The sequence below is a fragment of the Cryptotermes secundus genome, unplaced genomic scaffold, assembly GCF_002891405.2.
Source record: "Cryptotermes secundus unplaced genomic scaffold, Csec_1.0 scaffold39, whole genome shotgun sequence".
Taxonomy (NCBI): Eukaryota; Metazoa; Arthropoda; class Insecta; order Blattodea; family Kalotermitidae; genus Cryptotermes; species Cryptotermes secundus.
In genome coordinates this window covers 897,949-913,129 of record NW_019723904.1, presented here as the reverse complement: position 1 = coordinate 913,129, position 15,181 = coordinate 897,949, and the positions used below count along the sequence as shown (strand labels likewise).

The 15,181-nt window shown below is 41.9% G+C and overlaps 1 protein-coding gene across 2 annotated transcripts in view; it reads left to right on the top strand.

Annotated features, from left to right (window-relative positions):
- The window catches only part of LOC111861915 (E3 ubiquitin-protein ligase TRIM9), a 422,827-nt gene that overhangs the window by 194,701 nt on the left and 212,945 nt on the right, over positions 1 to 15,181 (top strand). The gene's annotated exons all lie outside the window — the stretch shown is intronic.

Sequence of the window (15,181 nt, the reverse complement as noted above, 5' to 3'; positions counted from 1 at the left end):
GTCTGTATTCTGTTTCGACAAATTGGTTATTCTCTAAGTGGGTTCCCACAACATCGACTCTCAGTCCGAACTAATGTCATGCCCTGTTTATTAGTCTGATTGGTTTTTAGCTGGCTGAATCACCGAACAAGTTGTCTCAAGCATTAACGCCTCTTACATGTAAACTGGAGGTACACCGAATGTCGGACGCGATACATATTACACTGATTGAGGTTTTTCATGGAGGCCCCGCCATAGCTCAAGCAGTTAGTCGCTGGCTTCCTACCGTTTCGGCCCGGGTTCGAGCCCTTGTCTTGCCAAGTGGGATTTGTGGTGGACAAAGTGGCTCTGGGATAGCTTTTTTCTGAGAACTTCGGTTTCCCCTGCCAATCTTCATTCCACCAATTGCTCAACAATCACCTTCACCGATCATCTGGGGCTGGTACAATAGGCCAGAAGTGGCCGCAGTACAAGGGACTTGGTCCCACCCCACTAGCAATAAAAAAGAAAGCAAATAAATAAATAAAACAGGCTCAGTCTTCCTAAATTAGTCCATCTCACTTAAGCAAGAAATATTTCCTGCTAATTCAGTGCATTTAAGTTTTTTTATTCCTGCTTTTCATTTTGATTTCCATCCAGTGTTCCGTGATGCAGCAGTGCCATACTCCACAACTGACATTTCCTGTCAGCTTGTGTAGTCTTGCAAATGCCTCATGTGATTGACAGGTGGCAATATCTCGGTATCGTATTCAGCCTGTCCATAGTTTGGCCATATTGTTTCGAGTGCTCTGACTCTGGTAGACAGGAACCTAATTTCAGCCTGTGCTCTCCTAATTGTAACACAGCGAACTCTACTGCTTTTGAGTTATCTGAAAGCGGATGAACTGGTTGAAGGGAATTGCGAAAGTGTAACAACAAACAACTGTTGCGTCATGCGAAATGTTTAGCAGTAAATCTTACATAACTCTATGTGTTTTGTATTGTTCTTGTAAATGTTCATATTTGTGTGAAAAGTGTTCCAAGTGACTGCATTTAGGGGAGGTAGTGATCGCATTGTTTTAATTCCTATTCCTTACTGTCCGTTCTAATCCTGCTTTATGCGAGTATGGAATATAAATAAAGCTGTATCGACAATATCAAAAATAACTGATCGTATACAAATATTGGATCATGATATAGAATATAAGTATCATTAAGATGTATAGCCCTTTCGTGTAATATGTTTCCGTATTGTGAATATTATGACTCTGAGCATTGTCTCTGTAGATCGTCTTTCTTGCAAAATGAGATTTGTATTTCTTATTACAGTTTGTTTTAAGACAGGAACCGGGATAGCGCATTCGGTATAGCTACAAGGTACGGGCTGGACGACCGAAGAGTCGCATTTCGAGTTCCGGTAAGGTCAAGAATTTTCTCTTCTCCACGTCGTCCAGACCGGCTCTAGGGCCCACCCTGCTTCCTATACATTGGATACCGGGGGCCCTTTCTCCTGGGCTAAAGTTCTGGGGCTTGAAACTGACAACTCACCTCCAACTAGTACAGAGGTCAAGAAAATGTGGGCAATGTCGGATGTTAGGGTGATAAATGAGTAATGAATTGGAGAGAATTTGGAATGAAGCGGTCGTGGCTTATCCGAGGTGCGATGCCGGTGTTTGCCTGGACGGTTTGAGGAAAATTACAAAAAGCTTCGGTCGGAATAGCAGGCGTCCCATGCGAGATTCGAACACTACAGCTCCCGGATACGAGTGTAGAACATTTCTGCTCCATCCTGCTCGATATAAGTTTTGTTTTTGCATTCACAAAAGAAACGTGAAGGACTCCCTTACGGAACTGATAAGGCAACAAATGATTACCGATTAAGGCTCAGAGTAAAGCTGTCTGCGCCCACCTGTGTAGCGTCTGTGGACGCCCTATAAGGTAGACTGCCAGTATACAAACGTCCATTCTGTGCCGCTGGTAAACAGATCTTGGGCCAGCCATACGTCTTGCCAGCTTTCAATGTAAAACCTTCCTACCTAACAAGTTGCTTCTAGCAGTGACACGTCTGATTTGTGTGCCGGAGATATCCAGTCTGGACGCCAACAATTCTGAGGATATTCATGATATTCCTCAGTCCCTCCAGATAAATGCCGGGACAGTATCCCTGTCAGGCAACGACTGCTTCTGTCCAAATCCTCTTCAGTTCTTCATTCTTCTATCAGCCTACCTTCCCTGTCCACGTGGCCGAGTCTCAATACTGAAAACCCGGCATGCGGCTATTCCACGCTTGGCTATAGCCTAAACTACAGTCAGTTTACTCCTTCTGACTTATTTTGGACTTCATCCATCGTCTGGTATGTAAAAGACAAAATAAGCCAGAAGAAGTACAGTATACACCATCGTCAGAATCCTTTCAAATCTATCTACAATCAGTTTATACCCAAAGAGTTGTAACTTGGTGTAGTTCGGTATAAACCCACCTGTGTATCAGAGGAACGTATCGTCTCCATCTTCAGGGTGAAAGTATAAGGCAAGCAAGTTATAAGCAATAAGCAGGCAATATGCTCTTCCGAAGCCTCAGTTCACTTTACCGAACTGCATTGCGTTACAACCAGAAGTTTCTATTCGTCGTGGTAACTGCTGTGACAGTCTCAGATCCAACAAATTTCGAGTGCTCTGTGTGGTATAGTAATTTTGAAGGTTGAACCCCAACGGAATACTCGGTTGCATAATCTGTTAATTTTATAGTCGCTATCCCATTTTTCCTTTAATGCTTATTTAACAACGCTGACAGTAGCTCAGACTGTATAGCATCGAATGATAGGATGGTTAATGAATGGTGCATTGGAAAAGATGTGGACAGAAGCGGTCATGGCCTATTTGAGTATCTAATCTGACTCATACATTTTTTCTGTCGACTAATATTGAATTAGTAAAGTAAACTAAAGTAAAGTAAAGCTATCCCTGTAACAGGCCGTGAAGGCCCATAGGGTTGTGAGACGTTGAGGGTCCCACATTATCTAGACAATCGGCTCAAAGATGGCGGTTGTTAGCCTTACGCGCCGGCCGTGCTTTACTACCCAGGAAAAGTATTTAATTAATTCCTGGTACTCATTTCTGTTAGAGACTGAGTCGACCCCAGGATCATAATGCGGCCGGAAGGATTAGGTCAATTGAAAAAAATCCAATAACCTCATCGGGCATGAATTAGAGTTCTTTTAAATTTCTAACATCAAAATACAAATCATGCGTTCAAGCAGTAAACTAACGAATGAGAAAGAAGCCGAACTTTTACTGAGACATTAACACTTTGAAGTGTTAATTTATTCTGAATAATATATCAAATTTCAGTTCGTACCTCACAGGAAACTGGTTCATTCTGTTTATGTAAGCAATCCGTATTTACTGTGAGAACCGTGTGAAACACACACAAATGCATTCTCTGGACGGAATTCAGAGTTTTGGCTTGTGAAACTAGGTGGGACATACGGTACCACTGAACTTTGAGGGGTAAAATACAAGCCGGCTGCATTTCCTTCAATTTACGAGGCTCTCCAGGTATTGATCCTCTCCGTTCCATATCATAAGTTCATTATTCACTTTCTAAGTGTGACGGAAGGATATTTTAGCAGGTGTTTGGTTAATTAACGATTCGTTATTCTGCCGAGCAAGAGAGATTCTGGAAATCAGAGTCGCTCTTTTCCAGCTTTCAGTTTTAGTGCACCATTAATAGAGACTGCTTTGAGTTTGGCCTTCAAGTAACTAAGATGTTCCGTTTGCTTTTAATCTTAGATCAGATATTTATTAGGAAGGCAATGCTTTAACCAACCATACGTCGTACTCTTTCTTAAATTAACATGAATACCGTATAAGGACAAAGCCACCACAAATGAAACGAAAAGCTGAACCACTTTCCAATACAGATGTAATAGATATTTGAATATGATTGGTAATTCGGATTAATTAAACCAGTTGTTTAACAGTGTGGTGAACACGAATTAGTCGCTGACAAGTGAAAGCAATAAAATATTCAAAATAGTAAATTAGAACCATGGAACAAAGTGACGATATAATTATGACCAAAATCATAAGGTGGGTCTGATTTATTATCACGGGACGTCCCATTTGCTCCCTGTTTACACAGAATCACTGAGCACAAAGAATGCTCTGTGTAATAAACAGTACACACTCGTATGTCATAGCTGTCAAGTCATTTTGTTTTTGTTTTTTTGTAAATTAATCCTTGGATTTCTAACCATGTGAAGGCAGTGGTCAAATACTGTGAAGCATAAAACGACAATTAAATTTAATATGTAACTCATTCCATGGATCAGGATCCTCTCTGAGAAACTGGGATTATCAAGAAATTACTTGTCTTTTGTAGAACCTGAAATTTCATTACCGGCTCACAAGAACCCGCCGCTGATTCCAATCCAAAAGCGGTTGAACCATATCTGTTTAAGAATGATTTTAGTATTATTCTCTCCTTCCATATATTTCTCGGTCTCCCGAATGGTTTCTTCAGATCTTCCAACTGAAGTTTTATATATTTCTCATTCCTACCATGTATGCAAATTATGCCTCCTACATCATCCTATATTTGATAGCCTTAGGTCTTGTCTACCAAACAACATGCCGTCCTGTTCCAAAACGCTGTAAGCTTTATATTCCCCGCCGTGATAAGAAATGTCACCCATAATTCATCTGTGTTCCTGCCTTAGAATTACAGACCAAGTTTCACACTCGTAAGTTCCCTTTTTTTTTATTGCTAGTGGGGTGGGACTAAGTCCCCTGTACTGCAGCCACTTCCGGCCTATTGTACCAGCCCCAGATAGGTGAGGGTGATTGTGGAGCAATTGGTGGAATGAAGATTGGCAGGGGAAACCGAAGTACTCGGAGAAAACCTGCCCCACCACCACTTTGTCCACCACAAATCCCACTTGACCAGAACCGGGATCGAACCTGGGCCGCCGCGGTGGGAAGACAGCGACTAACCGCTTGATCTATGGCGCGGCCAAGTTCCCATTTGAAACTCGAAAGCGGGAGCAAGAATTGGTCGTGGCCGAATATTTACAATCGCTCTATAGAAGTTGGAGAACCCCCCCCCCCACTTCGCTTTCCGTTTTCACCTCTACGCGGAATAACTTTGGTTTGCTAAGGTTAAGACAGCCCTGGTATTTATTCGGTTGAAAATAAAGCTGTAGATCTATTTCGTACCAATGTGTAAACCCGAGATACTTACTCGATAACTATTTCGTGTCACTGTCTGCTGATTTGGTCACTACTCTATTGTAGCTGCAGCAGCGAAACAGTTAACAGCGCTGTGAGACATCTGAATCAGCTTATTTCAGCAAAACTTTGGAGCAGAGTGATTGTACCTTAGAACAATTCTTTATTACCGTTTCAGGTAAAGTGGTAATCATACGTAACGCCTACTTTAATATTAAAGAAACTATGCGTTTTGCCCATAAATTGTACTTAGGGCTGCATACGATTCTCAAAACAGTCTTCGCATTGAAGTCTCGGTGTGGTTTTCAGAAGTATCAGTAAATTCCAAAATAATGTTTACGTGAGCTTCGTATTTTAAATGGTCAAGTGTCAGTTATATGTGCCCTTCCAACGTTGATAAAGTAATGATAATGATCAGTCCAACCGATCACAGTGGCCGCGCCGTCTAAGGCATGAACAGCCTTCTACCGCTCGAAAACTAGGGTCATGGATTCGAATTCCATTCGAGGCATGGATGTCTGTGTGCGTTTATGCTGTATTTGTGTTCTATGTGTAGGTAGCGGTCTTGCGACTGGCTGATCCCACATCCAAGGAGTCCTACGGACTGTGATTGAGATTAAGAAACTTAAAAAGCGGACAAGGTCCGAAAGGCTATAGAGATAAATAGATTATGATCACTCCAGGTTTTGTACAGCTCCGCCACAGAAGTAATTGCAATTCTGATACAGTGTACTGCTCCAGTGAACATGAAAGTTATAGACATTAAATATATACAACATGTAAAATGAATCCGTTGGTTGTAATTTGACTTCTGTGTTTCTCCATCATAATTGGTCGTGGGTTAGTTGTAATTTATGTACAACTGCAATCAATTTCAGCGTCTCGTTAATGGAACTTGATTGCATTAAATACTGTTCAGTTATACGTATGTATTACCATAGGAATTTTTATTTTTGTCAACAGTGACTTTTCTCATTCTGTAAACAGGTTACATAAAATTAACGCGCAATTTGCAAGTCGTTTTTATTCCTCACTCATCCTGCTGCTTGATTAACGTCCTGTTCCACTTTGAAGACGGAGGCAGTACGTTTATCCATAACGTCAGCAAACTTCTATCAGACTGCACTGCGTCACATCTAAGAAGAAACTATCTTCATCTCTGTTCCTCTGCATGCATTTTTCATTCTGAAATTGCTGTATCGATTCTGGATATTATTTCGTATTCGAGGTCTGTACTAGAAATTACATGATGGATTTGTTTATGGCCCAGACCGGGCTTCACACGAATATCCCAAACTTAACTTCATTTCATCAGATTTGTCAAAAGTTCTGTATCGTACGAAACTGGCCTGGTGCACATGACGATAGCTGAGGATCCTGTTAGGATCTGAGACTTCTTTAGTTCTAGAGAGTACTGACAAAAAATAGGGAAAGACAATTTCTAACTTCAAGCAGTTATCTCGGCATCAGTATATTTGTATCTGGAATAAACGAAAGGTCAGACACGAGTTTGGAGATTGCGCGTACCCCGTTATTTTTATACGGAATGTAGACCGTAGTTGAGCATGTAAAGTAACGGCAAAGTTATCCCTGGATTTAATTAATTGAACACGACACCATGAAGACATATGGGTGAGTGGATCTCGGCACTAGTTGGACGTCACGACCCTGCCGCATTACGTGTGCCGGAAGTCTCCTCTCCCAGTACCCATTATGTAGGAGGCTAGGTGGGCCGGTCTGGATGTTACAGGGAACAGAAGAATCTCGTGTCCTTGCCGGAAATTTAGTACTGATGTATGTTTCTAATTTAGCTCCGGTTTTGTTGGTGGAAGCCAGTACGCACCTTAAATTTTGCGATCGCCAGTATCTATCCTAGGAAATTGTAAATTATAATTTATATAAATGCCTTTATTATGTTGCATCCTATTGTGTATAATATGATCAAGAAACTTTGTGGATGTACTCAATAAAACAAGTATTAACACGTTTCAATATCAATTTTAGTGTTAATTGTGTTGACTTTGACGGCATCTTGATTATATAGGTATGCATTATATGCATATCGAAGTAGGATTTGAATTAAGGTGAAGTTTGTTAAAAAGTTTATGTGAGTTTCTTGTTGTTTATAATTTCATGGCCACATCGTGTTAAAAAAAACACATGATTCTGTTATATGTGGCATGTGGGCTACATTTTTATGAGACAAAATGTATATTAAGTTTATTGAGTAAATTGTGCTTTTTTTTTGTTATGGTCCTTTATGCAGTGTGGATAAAATCACATGATGTGTGCAATTGAGCGATGTTGACAGTTCGAATTTCATGATCGTAATGTAGTCACATTTATGTGAGATTACTCTGGCACATACATATGGTCCACGCGTTCATAATACACAGCTGAGAGCAGATAAAATGATTCTTGTTGCTAGCTATCGCATTCTGGATTTGCTAACCAGGCAGATTTGTATGAAAATGGTTGCTCTTCTAGATAGGGTCAGATTAAGCTGTTTTTCCCTGTTTTAATATACTTACCGATTTAAAATAGAATGCATGTAATTTTTTATTATCTTTTACATTCATTTTTTCTAAAATTTTGCGTTCTTAAAAGCATTACGTAAAAGGCCTTTCTCAGTGGGCCACAAAAGACAGCTTGTTATTTGCAGCTTCACCCCAAATTTCTAAATTGATTATGTTTACGTTTCTTTTTCACTGGCTTTACAGCCCCCTTGGGCCCTGGCCTCTGATTTTTCACTTTCATGATCATTTTACAGACGGTAGGACTCCTTGGACGAATGATCAGTTCGTCGCAAGGCCTCTACCTAAACACAGGACAACACATACACATACAAAACATCTGTGCTTTATGTGGAATTCGAACCCACGATCCCGGCTTCTGATCGAGCGAAGACATTTCATGCCTCAGACCTCTCAGCTACCGTGACCGGCGGTTATGTGTACGCCATGTCGAATATTCAGGTACGCAACACTGTTTAAAGAACGTGTTCGACTTCCCTATAGAGTGATTGACTCCTCTGCTTCGATTTTGGAGGTCCCAGGTTCTAGACTCAGAGGCTGACTATCCTTACTTATGATTTCCGTCGCTTTACTCATTCGCTTCAATCTTGTACGGATGTAAATAGTTCTGTCTTTTGGGATACAAAGCTGTGTAGTTCATTCAAAATATATCGACGTTTCGAGAAAGGCATGTTGTCTCTACTTGCTGCCTGCTTCATGCTGATTTTTTGCTCGTATTACTCTTCAACTTGAAGATGGAGGCGACATGGTCCTCAGAAAATCCGGTTGACTTCCAGCGCACTGCATGGGGTTATCCAAGAGGATAGAATTCTTCATGAAGACCGCTGTGAGAACCTGAAATCCTGTAGTTGTACATTAGAACTGATCACGATCATAATTCTTGTGTCTTGTGTTCGGAATGTGTCTCGTGTCCTCCACAGTCTCTTAATGCTGAGTTTAATTCAAAGCTTCTGTTCCAATGTCGTTATAGTAATATTTATTTTCTTGGTTACACATTTCGTACGTAGTGCTGGTTCGTTTTTCCCTGCTCTCTCACGTATACTCATATCGCATGTCAGAGTTGGCAATTATCCCAAGATAACCTCGATGCTATGAACTAATTAAAGTACAGGTGTCTTCGGATTACTGGATTTGATATACAAATTTCTACTTCTTAGTACAAGTATTTGTTCAAAGGATTTGTGTGTACCGAGTATACGTATATAAACATCGACCGGAACCCGTTGACCTTTGAATACACGCCGGGCTCGGGGCAACCGCCCACAGAGTCAGATCCACTAACACGTAAAATCATGTTTCACAAGAATTCATTTTTACTGCAAGGAATCAAAATAATTACATTAAATTGGTAATATTTCGGGCGGCGGCTTTTGTTGTGGTACTTCAAGTCGTTTCGGATTTCTGGGAGGATTCTGGATTAGCGTGAGTTCCGATCTTCGAGTTGTCATTGTGTGTGTCTTAGCATAGTTTGTGAGCTGACAGTATGGCTGCAAATCCTAACTAATAAAGGATATGAAATTTTAACGTTCTGCAACAACTGCTGTATGGGGAAACTGATTAAAACCACGACACCTCTGAATGATGGTACTGTCTGGGAAACTCGGGTCAAGGAAATCCTGGATAGAAACAGGGGTGATAGTCGCTCGAGACCTGTATATTTGTATGTGTCTGCTACTCTCCTTTGAATGCAGAAGTGACATTTAGGAGTGAGATATGTCTTCCCGGGCAGCCCTACTATACTTCCAGTACAGCTAATGAAAAGGGACGTGCATGTTTTATAGCCAATTCGGGCACGAGCCGACCCGGCATCTGGGGGGGGGGAGAATTGGCAGCATCTGCTGTGCTCAGACATCCATCTGCCTGCTGGACTGTCAGCAGTAACGCGATTAATAGTGGGGCAGCTTTTCTGCGCCCGGTCTGCTGTGGGGACGAGGACGGCATCTATCCACGGAGCAGCGTCCCCTTGAGACGCAGACGCTGGTGTCTGGTCGAGAAGGTCCCAACCTTTGTAATCCAGTGGCTCTTTGCCATGTTTACAAGAGCCAGTTACTGGACCCTGTCCTGGGACAGCTGAACCAAGTGCACACAAGTTATTCAACATCGTAATATCCCTCCATCTGTTCCTTTGTCTTCCAAGTGGATTTTTCGCATCATATTTTCCTACTAATTTTCTCTTACCCACTCCTCGTCTCTTTCGTGCTTTTCACGCGTCACGCACCTCCATTCCACCACTTTTATTTCATTTGATAAACACTACAATTAAAAATTATTGAGTACCTCATAATATATTTTTCTGTCCCTTCGGCTCAAATATTCTCCTCGGCATTTGTTCTCAGACGCTTTCCAGTTCCGTTGTGTACTGCAGCGCGACGAATGTTTGGATAGAGGGGCGCGGGGTAGAGCGGGAATAAGCTGAACCCAGTATGTCACAACACTTGTAAAATGTTCATAAATGTGAAATGATGAAGGCCTGCAGTATATTTATTTTAAAAATGAAAGACTGAAACTGCTGTTCTTTATACACACACACACACTTAAGAAGGACAGAGAAATATTTGTTGAGCCACTCTGTAAAATTTGGAAACGATTGACATAGGGTGAGAGATAAAGTTTGGTAGTGTTGTGTTTTAATTTTTTAGTCCCGATTGGAATAAAAATATTATGAGCCAAGCGGCAGCAGTTACCACTTCTTGGAGTAATTAGAGTTAGATATTTCAATAATTATTAACTTCAGGGCTGTCGAGGGTTGACATGTGCAGTGACTCGAAATTCAGTGTCTGCGTTGACCGTGTTATATTCTGTTTCGACGGTTTATGCATTCCACCTTACAGAACTCTCGCTTTTCATTTATTCGACCTATCCGTCCATTCTAGCCTAGAGAACTCATACTTCTATATTAGACCTGTCTATCCGTTCCAGCCTACAGAACTCATATTTCTATATTAGACCTATCTGTCCATTCTAGCCTGGCGAACTCGTATTTCTGCGCTGGTAGGACTGTCTGTCCATTCTGGCCTATAGGATTTGTATTTCTCTGTTCTGTCTGTATATCCGTTCTAGCCTAGAGAACTCATATTTCTATATCAGACCTATCTGTCTATTCTAGCCTACAGAACTCATATTGTTCCTCTCTTAAGCCTATCTGCCCAGCAATGAACATAGAGTAAAATTGTAGGCAACCCAGTTTCCTCTCTGGTTTACAAATAACAGTACGCAGTTCTGTTATGCGCTACTGGGATGAAGCGTTTAGTACGAGTGTGAAGGTGTGGAGTGGATTCATCCAGCTCAGAATGAGGCTCTTGTTACCACGGTAATGAGCCTTCGGACTCCATAAAAGGAAGGAATTTATTGACTACTTTGGCGATTATTAGCTTCCGGGAAGGTTTCTATTCAATGCAATAATACAGACNCCCCCCCCCCCCCAATGATTCATGCAGTTCAGGTAATATGATTATATCTGGCGGATAGTCATTTTGTATATTTGAGAATAAAGCTGCTACCCTGCTTGCTCCAAGTACGCAATGTATTGTACATGCACATAATAGCGAGGGCTCCAACGAATGGGTGGGCTCCGTGTATGCAGAGGGGGGTGCGGTTAGTTGAGAACAGCCGAGAGCGAAACGGTTGCTGCCCCTGTGTGTGCGTGCGTGCGTGCATACGTATTGTACACTGCCGCTGCGCAATCTCAAACGTTTCCTACAATGTTGAAAATGCAGTAACAGTTTCCTGTGACTTTTCCACTACGCTCTCACTGGTAGTTTATGCCTGTTTTATAAATCAAAGGTCTTCAACCTACTGTTCGCAATCGATTCATCGATTACATTCCTATTTTCTTTGCAGATCGATTCTGAAGGAATATATCAGTCTCTCATTGCGTCTAATATCCCATCAAATGTTCCTATATGTACATATGTATGTAATGTACATATCGAATGCGCTCGTGTTGTTATGATTTTAATGGCGCTGTATCAGATGAAAAGATTATATAACATAGACTGAGGTGAGGAATTGATACTGTACGGTGAAGTGCTAAGGGAATGACTAAGTCAGAGTATTACCTCAGTATTCTGCGGGAAGGACTGAAGAAAACTATGAAATGCTTATAACGGTGGTCGACATTTGAGTGCAGTGCGACTAAGACGAATTGCCACTTGAGCTGATCTACTTTCCGGGGCCTCGTCGTTATTTATGCCAGACTGTAATCTGTAATTAGCGTTGTATCACAGGTCCTTCCGGGACAGTTAGGCGCTGGCTCGGGTTGAAGTCTTGGTGACATGTGAAATTACAACTATTGTGGAGTAGGTTTTCCCGAGTTTCTTCGGTTTTCCACCATTGCTCTCATGCATACAGCACAGAAGAGGAGAGAGCATGCTCCCTTCAGACCGTATTGACGTAGGAAATTTGTGCTTTTTTGTTTTGTTATCCGTCTGTTGTGTATTTATTGACGAGACTGCCGCGGTTGCAGCGTTGTAGGCTTACATTTGGTAGGTAAAGGGCTCGAAGCAAATGCAGGCTACCAGTTGTCTTTACTGAGTGATTTTGTTGACTGCTGATGATGGCACGGTATCACCCCGCTACCGCCCTTCCCACATACCTACTCACGGTTCTATGATATTCCTGTCTACTTCAGTGCTAAATAGCCTGTGATGTTGATACAGCATTATCACATATCCGCCTTAAGAAGCACTTCAATCTTCACCAGCAGTACCCACTCATGGGCCGTCCTCTTCCTACGGGCTGCAGTTTGCACCCACTTTGCCATAAGCACAATCAATAATAGCGACGCGCTTAACTTTCCAGACTTTGAACCCAAAGTTACGTTATGCATATCTATAATTCGTCTTCGTTGAATCGATTTTTAAGTACGGTTTTATAAATAATGCCTCTTTACTCATGGAGCTGAGCCCTTCTTGAGGAGCCGCCAATTCTGCAGATACTCAAGAATTTCCCAGTATTTATGGAACCCGAAGGTTCATCACCGTGTTCACAAGAGCCCTCCACTGGTCAATATCCTGAGCCAGATCTATCCAATCCACACCATCCCATCCTATCTCTCTAAGATCCATTCCAATATTGTCCACCCACCTACGCCTTGGTCTTCCCAGTGGTCTCTTTCCTTCTGTCTTTCCCACCAATATCCTATATGCATTCCTCGTCTCCCCCATTCGTGCTACATGACCTGCCCACCTCACCCTCCTTGACTTGATCATTCTAATTATACTTGGAGAAGAGTACAAGTTACAGAGCTCCTCATTATGCCTCTTAAAGGGCGTTATTCAAGTCTGCCCGGCACTCCGCATTTTGAAATCAGTTACCTGATAAGAGAACTGCCTTTTTTCTCCGACAATTTCTCCTATGACATATATCTTTACATTTAGGCCATGTTGGATACATAATATATGTCACATGTAAAATATGAACATTTTCACTGACTGCAGAGTAAATGTTGCTCCGCTTATTGTATGGGCCTACACTGCTTGATATATGAGGTTTTTTTATGAATGTGGTAGAAAGGGAAAAAGAGATATGAGTTTTGTAAATAGCCTTCCTGCTCTGTAGGCTCCATGACATGTAAAATGGAGAAGCGTAAGATATTTAGTAGAAGCTGGAGACGGAGATTTAAAAAGTTAGCTGTCTGTAATTTGCCGGATAAAATAGAGTTAAGAGTTACATCAATTTCAGTAATGGACTTTGCTTCTTCTCCAGAGCTTTCCTGCCTCGGTTCGTTCAAGTAAATTAGTGATCTAAGTGTTACAACACTTTGCCTCCAGTTCGCCAGGTGCTGCAGAAAGTGATACACGAGTCAGACATGCTTTTCTTTTCCGTGGTTCAACTCCCACTGGACCAATATGGTCTCTGTTGCACCGTATCCCTCGGATTAGAACACATCTGGTGACGTAAATGTGACGCGCGTTTTCCTTCTGGGCAGAGTCTAATTGTAGGCATAACAGAATTTTGGATATAGGCTGAAGGGTAAAGATTGGCAGTGAATCTTATGATTTCTTGACCATGAAAGAGTTTTCAATTGAGAGATATCGATGGAATGATGAGTCATGAGGGGGAACTTTCTGTAAGGAGAAAGCGAGGTGCTTCTCAACAGCAGTAAAGAAAAACTGTTGAACTTGACTAATACCATGCAGTAGAGACCGTATGTAGAAGTAGGCCAGATAATCAAGGAATTCCTGTCTTTAAGGGAACCCAAAAGTTCATTACTGTATTCTCAAGAGCTCGCCTTTACAGATGTTTGTCTATAAATGGTTGAAGAAACTGGTATATGGGTTCCTCGTAAAGAAAATACTGGAGATAAAGGTAAAGGTAAGGTAAAGCTATCCTTGTAAGAGGCCATGGAGGCTCATAGGTTTGTGAGACGTCGAGGCTCCCATATCATACCCATAATAAAGCCAGCTTCATCCAGTTCATGTCTTCACCCGTTATTTTCCTTAGTTCTATTTTAAGATTATCCCCTCTCTGTAGCCTTTCTTGGCTTGAATTTGCAAGTTGTCTCTTCAGATTTTCCCTTGACATTTTCCAATCAGTGTCGCCTGTACATTTCTTGATTCCCTCTTGCATAGGCTATTTGTCCTGAACATCTCAACCTTATTGATCTGAGCTGATTAATGATATTAGTGGATACTGCAAATTGTGAAGCTCATGACTGGATCACTTTCCCCGTTCCTTGCTAGCTCCTCTCCCTTAGACCCAAATACACTTTGTTCCCCCCCGCCCTGTGTACTTTTCTTTTGGTCAGAAGAAAGTTCATGCGAGAATTCTGAAATGTTGTAACATACGTTTCGCGTACCTATGTAATCTCTGTTTTCATCTTGTCATTTCGATCTCTGGGAATTCTTACGTTACAATCTAAGAGCAAAATAGTGCCGCGCCATACCTCATGCGGTTAGTCGCTGGCTTCCCACCGCGGCGGCCCGTGTTCGATCCCGGGGTCTGGTCAACTCGGATTTGTAGTGGACAAAGTGGCGCTGAGGCAGGTTTTCTCCGAGTACTTCGGTTTCCCCTGCTAATCTTCATTCCACGCTCCACAATCACCCTCACCTATCATCTGGGGCTGCTACCATAGGCCAGAAGTGGTCGCAGTACAAAGGAATTAGTCCCACCCCACCAAGTAATAAAAAAAAGGAGCAAAATAAGCACGACAGATGTAAGGTTTGAGTTTCTTATGGCGGTGGTTATGATAACTTTTACCTTCTGGGATATTAACGCCGTGTAGTCTGGTGAAAGTCAACAAATATGTCGCTTCAATCCTCAAGAGTTGGAGAGTGAGACAAGCCAGACACTGACATGAAGCAGGCAGCAAGCCTACTCTGTTTTCTTCTCGATTCATGCTGCGTTCTTGCTTGGCGTACTTTTCAACCCTGAAGATGAAGACGTTGTGTTCCTCCGAAACATCGGTTGATTTTCACCAGGATACATGGCGTAATATCTCAGAAAGTGGAACTCTTAAT